The following is a 21,061-nucleotide window of genomic DNA, read 5'->3' on the forward strand; positions in this document are numbered from 1 at the left end:
CCTGGTAATTTTTTTCATTAATATGTCTATGCATCAGTTTTATTACACTGAAATCGATCATTAATACTCTACAGATCTTAAAGCACTGTCAGACTATTTTAAAAGCAACTAAAATTTTTATGGCATTGTGTGGCATTAATATGTGTATGACATTAATTTCTCTCCCAAAATTTAACAAAAGACCACATTTCCAATAGCACTAAAACAGGTAAAATGTCATGGAAATGGCTTTTGAATCATACAGATTTCCAAAAACCCCTTGTCAAAATTTTGTTGTAGACTCTTAGATATAGTTTTATAAAGCAATAAATTACAGTCTATAACAGGTCATTCATGTTTCTTTTTCACATATAACCTAGGATTCAATTCAATTCAATTTGCATAGTGCATTTTAATAACATTACATTGCTTCAAAGAGCTTTACATTATTCCTGCCCAGTGCCAAACATTTGTAATATACAGCAAACCAGAAGCGACAACGACAAGTGAAAACTCCCTAGCAGGAAGAAATCTTGGGAGGAACCAGACTCAAAGGAGGAGCTTGTTCTCCTAGGGTCAGCAGAGGAATTTGAATGAACAAAGTCCTGATATATATATGCTCCAAACTTCAAAAGTGGTTTAAGGCCGCAGTGGTGCGGTCCAGACAGGAGGATAACTGGCAACCTGGATTTCTCTTGGAGAAAAAGACCGGTACTCATATATATTGTTCTCTTATCAATTTCATAATGAAAATACACTTTTGAAATATCATACAACACATATACATAGCCTTAAATTCATTTCAGATTCATGGTATTAACACATTTCAATTACTTGACACAATTACCAATTTCCTGAGTGAATTTCTTTACATGTTCTAACATGTTCTTTAAAATGGACCCAGATGTTCACACTTTGAAGGAATGCTTAAATGCTCAATAATCTTTTACTACTCTAGAGGAAAAACTTGATATCTAGTGTGGAGAGAGAAAGTTTTCTTTCTTTTTTTGACTAAATAATGGCGCATTGGCATTTTTCATTAAGATGCAAGATCCAAGATATTCTGAGTGGAGTCAATGTACTCTATTTTTGTGCACAGTTTTTTTAGATTCAGCTGAGACTTCTGTATGATTGAAAATGATTTCCCAGAAGCAAACCTAGACAACAGTTTGCTTTGAACAAAAATATCTATGATTTCACTGTAGTACACGTAACAATGCAATATTTTCTTCGATACCTGTTAGCTACGTTAAACTGAATCTTACCCCAGACTAACCCTATTAGAGTTCAATGGTCCAGAATGTAACTACATCTATTTTGGTGGCCAAAATGTGGATTTTGTCTGTGTGCTTGATGCGGTTTTTCCCTGTCAAATGAAAAGTCAAATAAGCAAAACATACTAATTTCTGCATAGACATGTAAAAAAATCATACAATACAACCGATTTTATAAATATACATTCCAAATCTTAACTCTAATTTTAAGTGTAATTATATTGGGTGTAGTGTGTGAGGTGGCAGAGCGTACCTGAGAGGTGCTGGAATGCAGACTGCTCTGAACCAGAGGTCCCTCAGCTGAGCTCTGGCAAGTTCCTGGCACAGATTAAGCACTGGATATTACTAATCTTCGCTTGCACTATTAATGTCCTTGTGTGAATATTCTCCCTATGTTGTATAGGTTTCCTCCCACAGTCCAAAGTGTGTGACTGTGTGTGTACAGTTGTGGTCAAAACTTTTGAGAATGACACAAGTATTGGTTTTCACAAAGTCTGTTGTCTCAGTTTTTATGATGATAATTTGCATATACTTCAGAACGGTATGAAGAGTGAACAGATGCATAGTCCCTCTTTACAATGAAAATGAACTTAATCCCAAAAATCCCATTTCCACTGCATTTCTGCCCTGCCAGAAAATGACCTGCTGACATAATTTCAGTAATTCTCTTGTTAACCAAGGTAAGAGTGTTGACAAGGACAAGGCCGGAGATCACTCTGTAATGCTGATTGAGTTAGAATAGCAGACTGGATGCTTTACAAGGAGGTGGTGATTGAAATCATTGTTCTTCCTCTGTTAACCATGCTTACCTGTAAGGAAACATGTGCAGTCATCACTGCTTTACACAATAAAGGCTTCACAAGCAAGAATATTGCTGCACCTAAATCAACCATTTATCGGATCATCAAGAACTTCAAGGAGAGAGGTTCAATTGTTGTGAAGTAGGCTTCAGGGCACCCAAGAAACTACCATCGGTGCTACCATCAGTCCTGTGTCATGCCAACACTAAAGAATCCTGAGACCATTCATGTGTGGGGTTGCTTCTCAGCCAAGGGAGTGGGCTCACTCATACAAAGCCATGAATACAGAATGATACCAAAATGTCCTCCGAGAGCAACTTCTTCCAACCATCCAAGAACAGTTTGGTGATGAACAATGCCTTTTCCAGCATGATGGAGCACCGTGCCATAAGGAAAAAGTGATAACTAAGTGGCCTGGCGAACAAAACATCAACATTATAGGTCCATGGCCAGGCAACTCCCCAGACCTTAATCCCATTGAGAACTTGTGGTCAATCTTCAAGAGGTGGGTAGACAACCAAAAACCCACAAATTCCAGAAGTTGATTGACAGCATGCCAGGGCGAATTGCAGAGGTCTTGTTAAAGAAGGGCCAACACTGCAAATATTGACTCTTTGCATAAACTTAATGTAATTGTCAATAAAAGCCTTTGATCCTTAATTGCCCCTCGGGGATAAATAAAATTGAATTTGACACTTATGAAATGCTTGTAATTATATTTCAGTATACAATAGAAACATCTGAAAAAAGATCTACAAACACTGAAACAGCAAACTTTGTCAAAACCAATACTTGTGTCATTCTTAAAACTTTTGCCTATGACTGTATGTCTCAGTCCTGGGTTATACCGGCATTCTGTCCCTATCTTTGCACCCTCTGCTGCCTGGTATAGGATAGCTGTAGCCCTGACTTAGTGGATGGATGATGGAGACATGCGTGGATGGATATAGGGGTGAATTATTCAATTAATATAATCCAAAAACAACAGCAATACAGCAAGGACATAGAATCATATGAAAGAACTGCATTAGTCACATAACATTGCATAATCATTTTAAAACAAACAAAAAACATGAAGCAGATAAACACTTTCAGATAAACTGCATCCTGTAGATCTGCTGAAAAACACAATCCTTTATCTAATAGTTTATATTACATTTTAAAGAAGTTTCAGCGTTAAAGGTCATTTACTTTTCTGCATGATTTTCCTCTAAACCCAACCTCTAAGTGACCCAAGCTTCCACACTGCCGAATATCAAAGTAGATTTGATACAAATTCACAATAAACATCACAACACAGTGACAGAGGTGCTTTGACAGCCAAGCTGATCATGCAGCTATATTTATATTTTGTCCTAATAAGAACATACAGCTATGGGTAAGATATCAGGTGTTACATTTTATGGGGTATATGGCCTGATCCCACTTTGTCGCATGTGTAATCACTCCAGAATTTTTTATATTCCCACGTCTTCATTTGCCCGTATCATATCACCACTCTGAAGGAAAACCGTCCCACCAGAGGACAAATCGTATAACAGGATTGTATAATCAGATCCCCTGTTGCCATATATACTTGTCGGAAAGAATGAGATCACATTGCAGTGCTACTTCTGAAGTACAAATGATAAAGTTCACCCTGTTTCCCATCTGGTTCATAGAAAGTAGGGCAATGCTATGCTTGTTCACATTCCCCTTAAAGGCTGAATTTAAGAGTTAGATCTTAGCAAAGCAATGTATAACTTGCCATTATTCGGACTCTACATATTGAATGCTAATTTTAAATATCTTAATAGTATTATTAATAGTAGTTTGACGGTAACAGTGATATTCATATTGACTTATACGACTGACATGTTTCTCTGAAGCTCTAGCTTGCAAGTCAGTGAAAATAACGAGTGCTGACAGCTATAAACAAACAGCATCAATGCAGGGACTTTGACACAAGCAATAACTAATAACTGCAATATGTCTCATACACACTATGTCTTATGAGAGAAACAGATTAAACCTGAGAATTAAAAAAAATATTAAAGGTATGCAAAACACGTCAAAACTGGATGAATTTGTGAGTTCCTGCACATTTTCTGATGTGATGATAAAGGAAAAATATAAATGAAAGTGTTTATAAGGCATAGGAAGCACAATTTAAATTACTTAGATTCCACAACCTCTGTTGTGGTGTGACAAACCTATTCTTCATTATTCAACATGTTTATTCACCAAATTGATGGTGAAAGCTGTGCTGATTTTATAGATTTATTTCTATAATTATTTTAACTTGTTTTAAATTGCATGCCAGTGTAATTATTATAGCCAGGAAATTTGTGTAAAATGTAGAACGCTGAACAGTTGCACAGTTTCCCTGCAATGGCATGTGACATTAGGCACTCTGCTCTGCCTGTGCCAAAGCTGTTAATGAGATGGCTCAGAATCAAGAGAACACATGTAGAACTGTAAAGTACAAGATACTATAATAGTTATATTATTATTGCAAAAAATATATTAACAGGAATACTTAAATGAGCAAACAAAACTTCTTTAAAAATGCTAACATGATTTACTAAGAGAAACTGTAAATGGATCAGACACACAGATATAAATTAATCGATAGTGAATCCATATTTAACCCACTAACAATTGTATCTAATACACAATTCAAAAGAGGTAACTTCCTTATAATAAAATCTTTATGTTTAAGAGCTAAAAATAATTTCTCTTCTCTTCGTACAGCAGTAAGGATAGCAGTTAGTGTGTGAAAACACATGACGAAATACAGCAGGAACCTTTTGCTGAGCAACCACTCATGTCTCTATAAAAGCAGCAGCTCCAGAATCTTCTCTGAACTGTTAGGCATCCAGCACAGGTGAGTGAATCTTAATGTGATGCTGCATCCAATCCAATCATAAATTTGGGCCAGAGCACAGTTATGCTTTGTTTTTTAACCGGACTCTTAGTAAAAGTCCTAAATTGATTGGTATGGGTAGCTCTCTTAATAACTAAATGATACCATCCTTCTGTAAAATGCAATACTACTAATGATAGCTGTGATAAGAAAATTACCAATAATGTTTTTCAGATTCCAGTCTACATACTACTCTTCTGTGTTGTCGTCCAAGGAGGTAAATAACAGCTGCTCCCTTTATTAACAGCCGTGATAATAAGGAAGAGAACAGTACAGCATGTGGCAAATCACAATCACACAATTACATCTGAGGTCAATTCAGTCAATAGACCCACCGTAGAATTATCTGCCACTCTAACTGAGCAGATCCCTAATTCATACAGGTAAACCACACAAAAGACACCAGCTGAAAATCCATCATTTACTTATTTCTAAAACACCATTGTCTAGTTATACAAACCTGAAAGTAGGAGTTAAAATAGTATCAAAGTAGCATCAAAAACTACAAGAAGTAGCTGAAAACAAAACAAACACATATGGGAATTTAGACCTAAAAAACTTCTATAGGAAGGGTAAGACTAAATATTTTGTCGATTGATGAGAGGGAAAACATTCTTTAAGTTACAAATGGGTTTGACAGAAAGGATTTAGTTGAACATGACCATGCATTAGATAAGCAGGTAAAGAAAATAGATTTCAACCAGTAGTCATCTATTAAATATTAGTCTGAAAAATATATATAAATAAATCAGTTTAGTAAGTATAACTATGCTGAAGCCTACTGTCAAATATCCATTTCAAACTGCCAAACATAATCATCGACTATACAGCTAAAGCACTTAAGTTTTTTAATCTGTACTAACTTCGACCATCTTCTTCTGCAGTAAACCGCCATCATGGGGGATGGAGAAATGGAGTGTTTTGGCCCGGCGTCCATTTACCTCCGGAAGCCAGAGAAAGAGAGGATTGAGGCCCAGAGCAAACCCTTTGATGCCAAAACATCCTATTTTGTGGCTGAACCAAAGGAGATGTACCTCAAAGGGGTTCTTCAAAGTAGAGAGGGGGGCAAAGCCACTGTTAAGACTTTGTGTGGGCAAGTAAGTACGACTGTGTACCTAACAGATTAATTACAGATCATTAGTACAAACTTTATTAAGCTTTTCATTTTAAAATATGTCCTACGTGAACTATGGTAATCAATCAATTACAAAGCAATTTTATTTTAAATGTCATTTTTTTGTGACTTTGCCCATATCTCAGAACAAATCATTGTGTCTCTTTAAACCGGACCATCACAGTTAAGGAGGATGACATTCATCCCATGAACCCTCCAAAGTACGATAAAATGGAGGACATGGCCTTGATGACCCACCTCAATGAGCCCGCTGTGCTGTTCAACCTCAAAGAGCGTTACGCAGCATGGATGATCTACGTAGGTTTTTACATTAAATCTGTTTTATGCGTCCTTTCATATAAAAAAGTACATGTATGAATAAATGTTTACTTTCTGTATTACAGACCTACTCCGGGCTGTTCTGTGTCACTGTGAACCCCTACAAGTGGCTCCCAGTGTACGATGCTGTTGTTGTGTCCGGCTACAGGGGCAAGAAGAGAATTGAAGCTCCTCCTCACATCTTCTCCATCTCTGACAATGCCTTTCAGTTCATGCACACAGGTATGAATAACCCAAAATGAGAATCTAATGATTTTTAGTACAATAAGCAGTCATTCGACATTGGACATTTTACATGAACAGATTTGCCAGTAATGCAATGTGTTTATTTAGGGGTGAAAACTATGCATGGTTACAAAACATAAAACAACACATTTCCTTATCATTCTTACAGATCGTGAGAACCAGTCAGTCTTGATTACGTAAGTATCTCAGTGCTATCTAACCTTAACAAAAAAAGAGCAGCTTGAAAACCAAAACGTGCATTACACCTGAGTCTATATCCCATACTCACCCATAGTGGAGAATCCGGTGCAGGAAAGACTGTGAACACCAAACGTGTCATCCAGTATTTTGCCACAGTCGGCTCTTCAGACAAGAAAAAAGCTGAGCCTGTTCCTGGAAAAATGCAGGTGAGAGAGAAAAACAAGGACTATTAATAAGGAACATATATACAGAAGCAAGAGTCTCAATGCTCCAGTGTCTCCTGTAGGGTTCCCTGGAAGATCAAATTGTTGCAGCGAATCCTCTGCTGGAGGCTTATGGTAATGCCAAGACTGTGAGGAATGACAACTCCTCTCGTTTTGTAAGTTAATTAATCTAATTTTCCCTTAAATTTCACTCCCAGAATTAGCTGCAAAATTACTGTTTTAAAGTTCTAATACTTTAATTATATTATAGGGTAAATTCATCAGAATCCATTTTGGGCCAACAGGGAAACTGGCTTCTGCTGATATTGAAACTTGTAAGTTCTCATCTACCAAATGATTTACTTCTATTTAATTCAGCACAGAAAGACAAATCAATATGTTGCAAACTCCTATTGACAGATTTGCTAGAAAAGTCGAGTCACTTTCCAGCTGTCAGCTGAGAGAAGCTACCACATCTTCTATCAACTTATGACAGGCCACAAACCAGAGCTGCTTGGTACAGTATGTTCCCAGTGTCTGGGGTAAACTGGGGTTTTGTACCTGCAGTTTACATCTGCAAATATTTTCTTCATCTTTACAGAAGCACTTCTGATCACCACCAATCCATACGACTACCCCATGATTAATCAAGGGGAGATTACTGTTAAAAGTATCAATGACGTTGAAGAATTTATAGCCACAGATGTGAGTAAATGGTTAATGCACATCATGTTCTTCTAACAACACAGTAACAACAGCAATCTGTCTTAGCAGTATTGGAATTAAATTCATGTTTCTGTTCTGAATTATGCAGACTGCCATTGATATCTTGGGCTTTAATGCTGAGGAGAAAATAGGCATCTACAAACTGACTGGAGCAGTGATACATCATGGGAGCATGTCGTTCAAGCAGAAGCAGAGAGAGGAGCAGGCAGAACCTGATGGCACTGAGGGTAACTGATATGATAACCTCAACCATACAATAATCTACCCAGAGTTATAGATCATTAACCAAACATGTTATTCATATTTCAGTGGCCGATAAAATCGCCTACCTCATGGGCCTGAACTCAGCTGACATGCTGAAGGCTCTGTGCTACCCCAGAGTGAAGGTCGGGAATGAGTTTGTGACCAAGGGGCAGACTGTACCTCAGGTAAGGAATGCAGCATTAACATTGTATGTATTCACTGAATATTTAATAGGTTTGGTATAACTTGCACTTCCTACTGCTCAACTTCTCTTTTTTGTAAACAAGGTTAACAATGCTACTATGTTAATGTGTATATCCATATATGAGAGTTTAGAGAAAAAATATATTCTTTTTGCAATGATTAGGTGAACAATTCCGTTAGTGCCCTCTGCAAATCAGTCTACGAGAAAATGTTCTTGTGGATGGTGATTCGCATCAATGAGATGTTGGACACCAAGCAGCAGAGACAGTTCTTCATTGGTGTGCTGGATATCGCCGGCTTTGAAATCTTTGACGTGAGTGAATGTTATCAGTGTTATCTATTATTTACTGTGATCACATTCCATTTATTTTTATGATATTTGTTATTTGCTGTATATAATAATTAGGGCTGTCAAAGTTAACGTGATAATTGTCACGTCCGGGAGGAACAGAGCAGGCTGGCACAGAAGACAAGAGAGGTAGAATGCTTAGTAGGGCACATGAGAGCAACAATACTTCGTAACCGTGGTTAGTCAGAGTGCTAGTTAAATAGGCGATCGTAATGAGGCTTAGTTATGTGGCCCCGCCCACCGAGGCGTGACACTAATAGCGTGTCAACAGGAATTCATTATAACGTGACAAATTTTTTTGATGCCATTAACATGTGTTGAGTCGGATGGCAGCTCGGGAAAAATAATGAACAAAGAAAAATGTATTTTGAATGGCAGGTTCAGCTTCAAAATTCATCGACAAGACCAAAGATATTTGCAGTTACTGTCGATGTGAAATCTAGTCTTAAATACCATACCAGGTTGCAGCTCTTCTCAGAACAACAGACGCATTCACATTTTCATGTCTTAACATATTATGATAATACTTCCGTAAATATAAATAATTTATTTATGTGTTAATATTATTATTTTTCATTTAGGTATTTCTTTAGCTATATGTAAATGAGGCGGTCTGTTGCACGCTTTTGTTATGTCTTAACTGCATAATTTACATCCTCCTCAAAGTCATTCTCTACGAGAGTATGTCTCCGGTCAAATGGTATGCCTTCCAGAGTTTTCTTCAATGTCCGAAACTGGATGTAGGCTTATTAAGTTTATTGGGATTCCTTATTCTTTCATATACTTTTCGTAGTAAATCGTCACCACATCTTCCCAGATCTTCGTAAAATTATTATATTTTCTCCAATTTTCATATTATAGCCAGCTGATTTCGGAGTGGTGAGGACATTTTGTACTGCTCGGTCAGTAGTGAAGTGGAGAGTGAAGGGCAGACAACTGCAGAGCCAAATGAACTTGGGTGAGGGTGAAGACTAGTGCTACAGAACTGAACAATATTGTGATATTAGTCACCTTTGTGCTTTTATGCATCCGAGTGATTTAAAACTGAGAACCACCCCCCCCCCCCCGAAATTGTTTTTCTTTATTTTTTGTAAGTACAGTGGTACCTCAGTTCTCGAACTCATTAGAACTCAAATTTCTTAAAAGTGAAACCAACCATTTTGAAAATAATTACCTAGAACTTGATCTGAATCTCAGAAGTCGAACCGTGAACGCCGATCTAAGATAACTTGTACGCGCAGGGAAATGAGTCACGCGGCACGTCTCTCAGCGGAAACAAAGGGTAACGCTTCAGTCTCAGCCTTGCATTCACTGTGATTGCATCGTGCATGTTTACACTAGCTGAATACATATATATATATATTTATATAGACAGTAAAAATGAATTTAGACAATAACAGTAATTATATAATTATATAATAAAATACATTTTAAAACAAAAATTTATTATTAATTATTTTAATATTAATAATAAACCATTAATACATTTAATAATAATAATATTGTCATGCGGAGCTGGGACGGAACGGAGACAAAGGCGCATACGAAGTTTAATTACAGGTAAGGCAGGCAAAATGCAGACGGACAATACAATGACCGGACTGGTGAAACAAACTGAAACACAAGGTTAACGAGGGGGCGTGGCACATGGAAGGAGCGGACGATCGGGGCAGGACACATTGTTTTTTTTTTATTTTACACATTGTTTGGATACATTTATTTTCTTACTTTACAAATTACTGTTTTGATAAATGTGCTTCGATATGTTTAGTACAGTATATGGTCTTGTTTTTTTCCTGTTCATTTTGTGTTTAAATGCTAAAAAAAAAACATATGTAGGTGTAATTTTTTGGGGCCGGGAACCAATTAATTGGTTTTCCATTATTTCTTATGGGGAAAATTCGATCAGAACTCAAATTTTTTAAGATTCGATCCAGAGCTCTGAACGGATTAAGTTCGAGTTCTGAGGTACTACTGTAATTGAAGTTTTGTTTTTGTGTTAAATGCATATATACCAATATCATATAAAAAATCGTATCTCAAATCCTCTTCTCTATCCATTGCGGTTCTTTGCAAATCTTGGGTCAGACATTTACGATAAAATGGCTTTTTGCTTTAAAAACGTTGCCGACCTCTGATCTATACATGCTTATATGACTAAGTAAAATGTAAAATTTAGCAGGTCAACGTACTGATCTGATGTTAGGCATTAGTTTTTCTTAAGTGATGAAGGGTTTCTGATGACCTTTGGACAATCTTTGTTGCTGTTTATTTTTGGTAATTGATTTCCAATAATAAATGCATACATTTGCATCTTGTCTTGCCATGATGAGAAAATTAACACCTGAAAAAAACCACTTAATAGTAAATGTTGAATTCATAATTTAATTTGCGATTAATTTGTGATTAACTATGGACAGTTGTGTGATTAATCACAATTAAAAATGTTAATGTATTCTCACATCAGTTCAACACATTGGAGCAGCTGTGTATAAACTTTACCAATGAGAAACTGCAACAGATCTTCAACCATCACATGTTTGTGCTGGAACAAGAGGAGTACAAGAAAGAGGGGATTGAGTGGGAGTTCATTGACTTTGGAATGGACTTGGCTGCTTTATTTGAGCTTATTGAGAAGGTATGTGATATGGACATTATTCTATGTGAATAAATTCCTCCCTTATCTCATCATAAGGCATCAATAATCTGTTGTGTCTCCAACAGCCAATGGGCATCTTCTCCATCCTTGAAGAGGAGTGCATGTTCCCCAAGGCTACAGACACAAGCTTCAAAAACAAGCTGTATGACCAGCATCTGGGCAAAAATAACGCCTTCCAAAAGCCCAAACCTGCCAAAGGCAAAGCTGAGGCCCACTTCTCCCTGGTGTACTATGCTGGCACTGTGGATTACAACATCGGCGGCTGGCTGGACAAGAACAAGGATCCTCTGAATGACTCTGTAGTGCAACTCTACCAGAAGTCTGTGCTTAAATTACTGGCCTTTTTGTATGCAGCTCATGCTTCAGCAGACGGTATTTATAATTTCAGATTTATATATATATACTGTAGAAAGGATTTAGATAACAGGATCAGGAAGACTGATAATCATAATGATATATACATCAATAAATTAGATCATGATGAAAAACCTTTTATACGTAAACAGAGGGTGGTGGTGGCAAGAAGGGAGGCAAGAAGAAGGGTGGCTCCTTCCAGACTGTGTCTGCTCTGTTCAGGGTACAGTACATATTGTAATCAGTTACTGTCTGCAATACCTATACATGCCTCCATCTTATGTCAATGACATGCATCCTGTCATCCTACAGGAGAACCTGGGCAAGCTGATGATCAACCTGAGAAGCACTCACCCTCACTTTGTGCGCTGCCTGATTCCAAACGAATCAAAGACACCAGGTTTGACCAGCACTGCACATTACATCAACTGTGTAAACTTCAATATTAAAGGAGTTTCACCAGGTTTATTTAAGCAATAACATACGAGAAGGAGTGTGGTTGTACTCCAATAAATCTCAGCCTGTGGCCTATTGCCTATGACCAAATCACAGCCATGGAGTTCAAATGCATCACTTATAATATATGTCTTTGCTTTTATGCAGCGTTTCATTGAGTAACATTTAGAAGGTAACAGTAATAAGCTAAAACAAATAATAATTTGCTGGATTACACTCCAATACAACACTGGTCACTCGCTCTCAACTACTTTGCATCATTTAAGATTAAATAATGGTTCTTAGATATACCTCATGTGAAATGCTCGAAGATGGGTATACTCTGATAATGGCACTAAAAGAACACCTCTTGTCCAGTCAGATTCGTTGGCTGGAACTGTATAATCTGATTTTATGTATAATTCCTTTACTTTCATTTGTCCTCCAGGTCTAATGGAGAACTTCCTGGTTATCCATCAGCTGAGGTGTAATGGTGTGCTGGAAGGTATCAGGATCTGCAGAAAGGGTTTCCCCAGCAGAATCCTCTATGGTGACTTCAAGCAGAGGTCATTTCTCACACTTCTCTTTCACTGATTATTCTATGTATCAAAAAAAGTCCTTATAAAATATCATTGGTAAATAGAAGCAACAAATAACAGCTAAACATAAATCACAGATACAAAGTCCTGAATGCCAGTGTGATTCCGGAAGGACAGTTCATTGATAACAAGAAGGCTTCAGAGAAGCTCTTGGGTTCAATTGATGTCGACCACACTCAGTACAAGTTTGGCCACACCAAGGTAAAAGGCTGGACATTTATGTATATCTAAAGGTTATATGTTTACATCTGTGTCGTGCCATTTCTAACACACATTGCAGGATTCATAATCCTGTAATGTACCTAATATCTATTACATTTGTTACCAGGTGTTCTTCAAGGCTGGTCTGCTGGGGCAGCTAGAGGAGATGCGAGATGAAAAACTGGCCATTCTGGTCACCATGACTCAGGCCCTGTGCCGTGGGTACCTTATGAGACGGGAGTTTGTAAAGATGATGGAGAGGAGGTAAATTATTAAATACATTAGAATGTTTGCACGCTGTGTTCTTGGTTTTCTTTTGGGTACTTTTCTTCTCACAGTACAAACACATGCAGGTAGGATAGAGTCTCTAAAAGGCCTACAATGCATGACTGTGTATGTTGACATGCTCTTGTTTAGAGTGCCCTACGCTTACCAGCCTCAAGGTCCCCAAGGAAACTGGGATAAGCTATAAGATGTATAGATGGATGGATACGTAACAACATTCTGCATTGAGTGGCATGAATATTTAAAATTCAGTTTCATTTAATTACAGCATATTATTAATTATTATCTTAGCAATTACTACAATATGCCTTTCTGAACTAGATATGGACAATCTGTACAAATTCGGCAGACTAAGTTCTCTTATGATCTTCCTTCAGAGAGTCCATTTACACCATTCAATACAACATTCGTTCATTCATGAATGTGAAACACTGGCCATGGATGAAAGTGTACTTCAAGATCAAGCCACTCCTGAAGAGCGCAGAGGCTGAGAAGGAAATGGCCAACATGAAGGAGGAGTTTGGGAAGACCAAAGAAGACCTGACGAAAGCACTGGCCAAGAAGAAGGAGCTGGAGGAGAAAATGGTTGCCCTGCTGCAGGAGAAGAATGACCTGCAGTTACAAGTACAGGCGGTATGTAAATAATCTGATTGCATGATAGAGATATGAAAATACTCAACCAACCATAATGACTGGTAAAAACTGTTTAGTATAGAGGAATTTTGATCTTACAATTTGAAAAAATGGCTAATTTGTTTTACATTTAGGAAACTGAGAATCTCTCAGATGCAGAGGAGAGGTGTGAGGGACTCATCAAAAGTAAAATCCAGCTTGAAGCAAAACTCAAAGAGACAAATGAGAGGCTGGAGGATGAGGAGGAAATCAATGCTGAGTTGACTGCCAAGAAGAGAAAACTGGAGGATGAATGTTCTGAGCTAAAGAAAGACATAGATGACATGGAGCTGACCTTGGCTAAAGTGGAGAAGGAGAAACATGCCACAGAAAACAAGGTTAATGTTAAATCATGAAAAATCTTATACATTTTGACTATTTCCTTAACTCTTTGTAACTAAGTATGGAATGCTTTCCTCTCAGGTTAAAAAACTGACTGAGGAGATGGCCTCTCAGGATGAGAGCATTGCCAAGTTGACCAAGGAGAAGAAAGCCCTCCAAGAATCACATCAGCAGACACTGGATGATCTCCAAGCAGAAGAAGACAAAGTCAACACTCTGACCAAAGCCAAGACCAAACTTGAACAGCAAGGGGATGATGTAAGGAAATAATCATTAAGTGTTTTATGGCTCTCAATACCAGAAAAAATATTTTTCAGAAAAATAACTTGATAACTTGATTTTATCTGTAGCTTGAAGGCTCTCTGGAACAAGAGAAAAAGCTACGCATGGATCTTGAGAGAGCCAAGAGAAAGCTTGAGGGAGACCTGAAACTTGCCCAGGAATCTATAATGGACCTGAAGAATGACAAGCAGCAGTCACAGGAGAAGATAAAGAAGTAAGAATATTGATCAAATAGAACTGCAAGAAGTCCCCAAGTTTAAAAATGATACTGAATATTAGGAATGTGTGATTACTGTCCACAGGAAGGACTTTGAGACTAGCCAGCTTCTGAGCAAAATTGAGGATGAACAGTCACTGGGTGCTCAGCTTCAGAAGAAGATTAAAGAGTTGCAGGTACGCACTTGGTAGTTCAAATGAAGAATGTGGAGATATCTAGTACTATGACTTACACACTCTCATGTATTTTAGGCTCGTATTGAGGAGCTGGAGGAAGAGATTGAGGCTGAACGTGCTGCCAGGGCCAAGGTTGAGAAACAGAGGGCTGATCTGTCCAGGGAACTTGAGGAGATCAGTGAGAGGCTTGAGGAAGCTGGTGGTGCAACCTCTGCTCAGATCGAGATGAACAAGAAGCGTGAGGCTGAGTTCCAGAAGCTGCGCCGTGATCTTGAAGAGTCCACCCTGCAGCACGAGGCTACAGCTGCTGCCCTCCGTAAGAAGCAGGCTGACAGCGTAGCAGAGCTGGGAGAACAAATCGACAACCTTCAGCGTGTCAAGCAGAAGCTGGAGAAGGAGAAGAGTGAATACAAAATGGAAATCGATGACCTGAGCAGCAACATGGAGGCTGTTGCAAAATCAAAGGTATGAGGAAACTAGGATGTTTGAGGCAATTAAAGCCGATTTGTGGACATCACACTTTTTTACAAAAAAAATTAAAATTCTGACAGGCCAACCTGGAGAAAATGTGCCGCACCGTTGAAGATCAACTAAGTGAACTTAAGTCAAAGAATGATGAAAACGTTCGTCAGCTAAATGACATGAGTGCACAGAGAGCAAGACTCCAGACAGAGAATGGTAGGTAAAATATAGATTACTTTTAGGTAATAAATATCAATAGGGGTAATACCTAAGTATTATGATTTTGTTTCATTTGTATATTTAGGTGAATTCTGTCGTCAGCTGGAGGAGAAAGAAGCTCTTGTTTCCCAGCTGACTAGAGGTAAACAGGCCTACACACAGCAGATTGAGGAGCTCAAGAGACACGTTGAAGAGGAAGTCAAGGTAACTAGAACTGTAGTTCTAAATTTTACCAATAAGCAAGACAAGTATGACGCATCCCTTCATATAAATACTGATTTAAAAGCTATAAGAGCCATCATGATTACTCAATTAAACTCAATTATTAAAAGGCATCGATTCTAAATTTCTTTCTCAGATTCTCAGAAATATGGTAGAAGGAAGACGACGTAGAGCAGGAGGGTCCAAATAAAGAGTGAAAGCATCAGATGTGTGGAAGCATTTCATATTAAAAGTCAATGAAAATGCAGTTGACTCTCAGTATTGCAATGCAAAAGTTAAATACAGTATCACCACAGCAGGACTGCAATACAATTATATCTTAAAATAAGGCACTCGGGTTAAAGGGCTCACCCACTAATGCGAGGTTAGCTATAGATGTGCCATTTAGCCACTGAGAGTAGCTTAGTTTGTTTTAGTCCTAAAATTGACTTAAATCATTTTAATGTGCCAAAATATTATCTCCTATACAAAGGTTAGTGCCATAACTTAGCAGAATCATCTCATATAATACAGTACATAATAGCCACATAATATTAATCATGTTTTGTGAATGTATTGTGTATTAGGGCTGTATAGTGGAAAAAGTTCACATCTGAAGTTTTTGTGATATTGAAGTGATAAAAGTTAACTATCAAGCAGAAATTATTATCGACCAACAGCAGACACAAAGCAATCCTGACAAATCACTTGCTTTTCCTCAATATTGATTCTGTGGGATACAGAATATTTCCAAACACCTGAAGATGAATATCTTTGAATGTCTTTTCACAGCCAGTTTTTGTTTCCCTTTTTCCATTTTACTCATGTTTGTTTAATCTCTCACAAATTCGTCACATGGTCCATGAGTGAGTACAACAACAAGGACGAGAATGATTATGATTGTCTCGGAGAGTGCGTGCAGGGCACATATAACAAGCAGTGTCGCAAAACATTAGACTGATTTTCCTTTTTAACATCTACTACATCATTTTCACAAGAAACCATGATTAAATTTGCAAAGCTTGCTAAGTTATGTTTCTTGTGACTGAGGAAATGTTTTTTAATGGAACTTACACATGGTTTGAACCCAGCAGACTATTGCAGTCTCTGCAATGTAACAATTACGTAAGCATGAAATGCCAAATCAATATTTTAACATTGTGCTTTGTGCAAACCTAATTGAGGACGGCACAGTGTCACTATGGATACTTGGTGTAATCATCAGATTACTCACTAGATATTTGGTATAATTGATAGTGACGACCCAAGAAACAATGTATTCATACTGTTTTTTTCCCTTTTCAGGCCAAGAACGCTCTGGCCCACGCTGCGCAATCAGCTCGTCATGACTGTGACCTCCTCAGAGAGCAATATGAGGAGGAGCAGGAGGCCAAGGCTGAACTGCAGCGTGGAATGTCCAAGGCCAACAGTGAGGTGGCTCAGTGGAGGACCAAATATGAGACTGATGCCATCCAGCGTACTGAGGAGCTTTAGGAGGCCAAGTAACTACACTGATTCTATATATTCACTTAACTGCATAAATTTATGTAAAGATAATTCCAGTGAACTAAAATTTCACTCTCCACAGGAAAAAGCTTGCTCAGCGTCTCCAGGATGCAGAGGAATCTATTGAGGCTGTCAATGCCAAATGTGCTTCTCTGGAGAAGACCAAACAGAGACTGCAGGGTGAGGTGGAGGACCTCATGATCGATGTAGAGAGGGCAAACTCTTTGGCTGCTAATCTGGATAAGAAGCAGAGAAACTTTGACAAGGTAAACAAATATATCGAGAGAATTCCTGGCCAGTTTGCCAGCATAGACATGAAGGAGAAATTTACTTCTAATGCTAACTACCTGCCTTCATCTTGATTTTATGTTTGAAATTTTCTAGGTCCTGGCAGAATGGAAACAGAAGTATGAAGAAAGTCAGGCAGAGCTGGAAGGGGCTCAGAAAGAGGCTCGTTCTCTCAGTACTGAACTGTTCAAGATGAAGAACTCCTATGAGGAAACTCTGGACCACCTGGAGACCATGAAGAGAGAGAACAAGAACCTGCAGCGTATGTTTCCATATTGATTCTGATAGATTCAAACTCCATTAATATTACATTAATTATATCCTATTACTGAACCTTATTAATTAGATTCATTTTCTTCCATAATAATACCTATTTATTTACTCTTCAGAGGAGATCTCAGACCTGACTGAACAAATTGGTGAGACTGGAAAGACCATCCATGAGCTTGAGAAGGCCAAGAAGTCAGTAGAGACAGAAAAGTCAGAAATCCAGACTGCTCTAGAGGAAGCTGAGGTAATCACACCCAGGGGGGGCATAAAGGTAGGGGGGGGGAGTTACACCCATTCCTAGGGCCCCTGGCTGACCAGGACCCTAAAAATATTCAAACATAATTGGATTGGTCTGGGTTAAGGGCCCAATACGACATGCTTTCATGAGGCACAAAATCTCCAGCAGTACCCCTGATCACACCCATAAAACATAAGCACATAAGAAGTCAAGAAGTTTACAAACGAGAGGAGGCCATTCAGCCCATCAAGCTCACTTGGGAGAATTCAACTATTAGCTTAAAGGTAGAAAAATCTTATCTCGCTATGATTAAAAGGAACCCAAAGTTTTAGCTCAAACTACACTAAAATGACAACTATTCTATACTCTAACAACACGCTGTGTAAAGAAGTGCTTTCTCAGTAGTACCATGAAATAACAAAAATAATGCTGGGATACATTGGGCATTACATGCATTTTTCATCATTTTCTTTCACAGGGCACACTGGAGCATGAGGAGTCCAAGATCCTACGTGTCCATCTGGAGCTCAGCCAAGTCAAGGGTGAAATTGACAGGAAGCTGGCTGAGAAAGATGAGGAGATGGAGCAGATCAAGAGGAACAGCCAGAGGGTCATTGATTCCATGCAGACCACTTTGGATGCAGAAGTCAGGAGCAGAAATGATGCTCTGAGGGTCAAGAAGAAGATGGTGGGAGATTCAGCTCAGCCATGCCAACCGTCAGGCTGCAGAGGCCCAGAAACAACTGAGAAATATCCAGGGACAGCTTAAGGTATGTATACAGTTATCCTGACAATAAAAGGGAAGAGTGTATCTCTCAATAAGAAGATAATGGAAGATGTGTTATCCTACAGGATGCCCAACTGCACCTTGATGAAGTTATAAGGGGACAGGAGGACATGAAGGAGTAGGTTGCCATGGTGGAGCGCAGGAACACTCTGATGCTGGCTGAGATTGAGGAGCTGAGAGTTGCCCTGGAGCAGACAGAGAGAGGCCGCAAAGTGGCCGAGCAGGAGCTGGTCGATGCCAGTGAGCGTGTTGGACTGCTGCACTCCCAGGTATGTTGAATATATCAAACGTTATCTATGATCTCCCTGGAGTTATCGCTTCAATTCAATTGATTTGATATAATAATTAATATACTTCAATGTCTTTCAGAACACCAGCCTGATTAACACCAAGAAGAAGCTTGAAGGTGACCTTGTTCAGGTCCAGGGTGGGGTGGACGATGCCATTCAGGAAGCCAGAAATGCAGAGGAGAAGGCCAAGAAGGCCATTACTGATGTGAGTCATGTATTAAAAAAAAATTTCTTTGAGATCGTACCGATCTCCAAGTAGAATATCCAGAACCAACATCATTCGTATAAACAAAAATTGCGAATGAACCTTTCAGGCTGCCATGATGGCAGAGGAGCTGAAGAAGGAGCAGGACACCAGCGCCCACCTGGAGAGGATGAAGAAGAACCTCGAGGTCACAGTGAAGGACCTGCAGCACCGTCTTGATGAGGCTGAGAGCCTGGCCATGAAGGGTGGAAAGAAACAGCTCCAGAAACTGGAAGTCAGGGTGAGCAGTACAACTGTTAAACTGAGTTTATGAGAAGGCTACTAATCTCTAATCATTTGGTAACTTTAAAATGAAATGGAGAAAGAAATGGATGGACTTACATTGTTCATATTTTGTATATTATTAGCATATTACTGCCTTACCATTTGACAAATGTTTGAGAAAGCCACAGGAAAAAAAATCAAAATTTTTACATTTAAGGTACATGAGCTGGAATCTGAGGTTGAAGCTGAACAGAGATGTGGAGCCGATGCTGTCAAAGGTGTCCGAAAATACGAGAGGAGGGTGAAGGAGCTTACCTACCAGGTAGATTTTACAAAATGTTTCAATAAATGTTTATGTTAATGTTTACAGAAACATGGTAAAAATTAAAGTGAGGACTGCAGGTATCTAATAATCTATACTTACTATAGATTGCAGGATCTGGTGGACAAGCTGCAACTGAAAGTGAAGTCCTACAAGAGACAGGCTGAGGAAGCTGTAAGTATGATTTTCTATATAAGATGCTAATTTCCTAATTCCAGAGCTGAGCCATAATATGATTTCCACAAAAGTTGCATTAAACTCATTCTGATCATTGTGCATCTTGAGCTGAGACATTATCTCCAAAATGATTTACATTTTACTTCTTTAAAGAGTCAAATTGTTTTTATCTTGAACTACTTAGTTTATTCTCATCCAGGCTGTCTTAAAAAGTTTTTATTTGTACAGTATAAGTACATTAAAAGGGAAAGTTACCCTGAATCAGTACAATTTCTAATATTTCCCAAAAATCTTTACTTAGAAAAAGGTAACAATATGGTCCAGATAATACTGAAATTCTCAACATGGATTATCTGTGAATCGATCTATGAAAATGCCACCTTGAACTGATGAGGTCTTTGATTGCTGCACAGGAGGAGCAGGCCAACACTCACCTGTCCAGGCTCAGGAAGGTGCAGCATGAGATGGAGGAAGCCCAGGAGCGTGCTGACATCGCTGAGTCTCAGGTCAACAAGCTGAGAGCCAAGAGCCGTGAAGCTGGAAAGGTATAATAAATTCCAGTCATGCCTATCACACTGCACCCAATGGTTAATGATGTCAGGTAAAAGGCAATGTACGTCCCGGATGGATATCCGTCTGCCACACTGACTATCATCAATTTAGAGACATCAATCCACCAAATGACTGGACCCACACAGACACTGGGAGGACCTATAAACTTCATACACACAGTGAGGGGAGGGATTTAAACCCTGGAGGCGGGAGGCTACAGTGCTCATCGACTGTGCTAACTCCACATACTTTAGCATTACCAGAGATTCTTACCTTTACTGCATAATAAACTGTGTTACTATAACTGTGAAAGCAAATATAAAGAATCGAAAGCATTCTAACTGATTGTCTTATTTCTTTTAAGGGCAAGGAGGCCGAATGAAGGATGAAAACAACATGAGACAAAATAACGAGAAACCATATAATATGACTTTCTTGTGAATTGTCCTTCTGCAAAAAATTGTCAATAAAGTTACTTATTCATGTCTGCAAAAAA

General features: G+C 38.6%; 1 pseudogene; it reads left to right on the plus strand.

Moving 5' to 3' along the window:
* Positions 1-6,240: 6,240 nt before the first annotated feature.
* LOC111856175 (myosin heavy chain, fast skeletal muscle-like) lies at positions 6,241-21,061 on the plus strand (annotated as a pseudogene).

This window comes from Paramormyrops kingsleyae, chromosome 8, assembly GCF_048594095.1.
Source record: "Paramormyrops kingsleyae isolate MSU_618 chromosome 8, PKINGS_0.4, whole genome shotgun sequence".
In the NCBI taxonomy this organism is placed as follows: domain Eukaryota; kingdom Metazoa; phylum Chordata; class Actinopteri; order Osteoglossiformes; family Mormyridae; genus Paramormyrops; species Paramormyrops kingsleyae.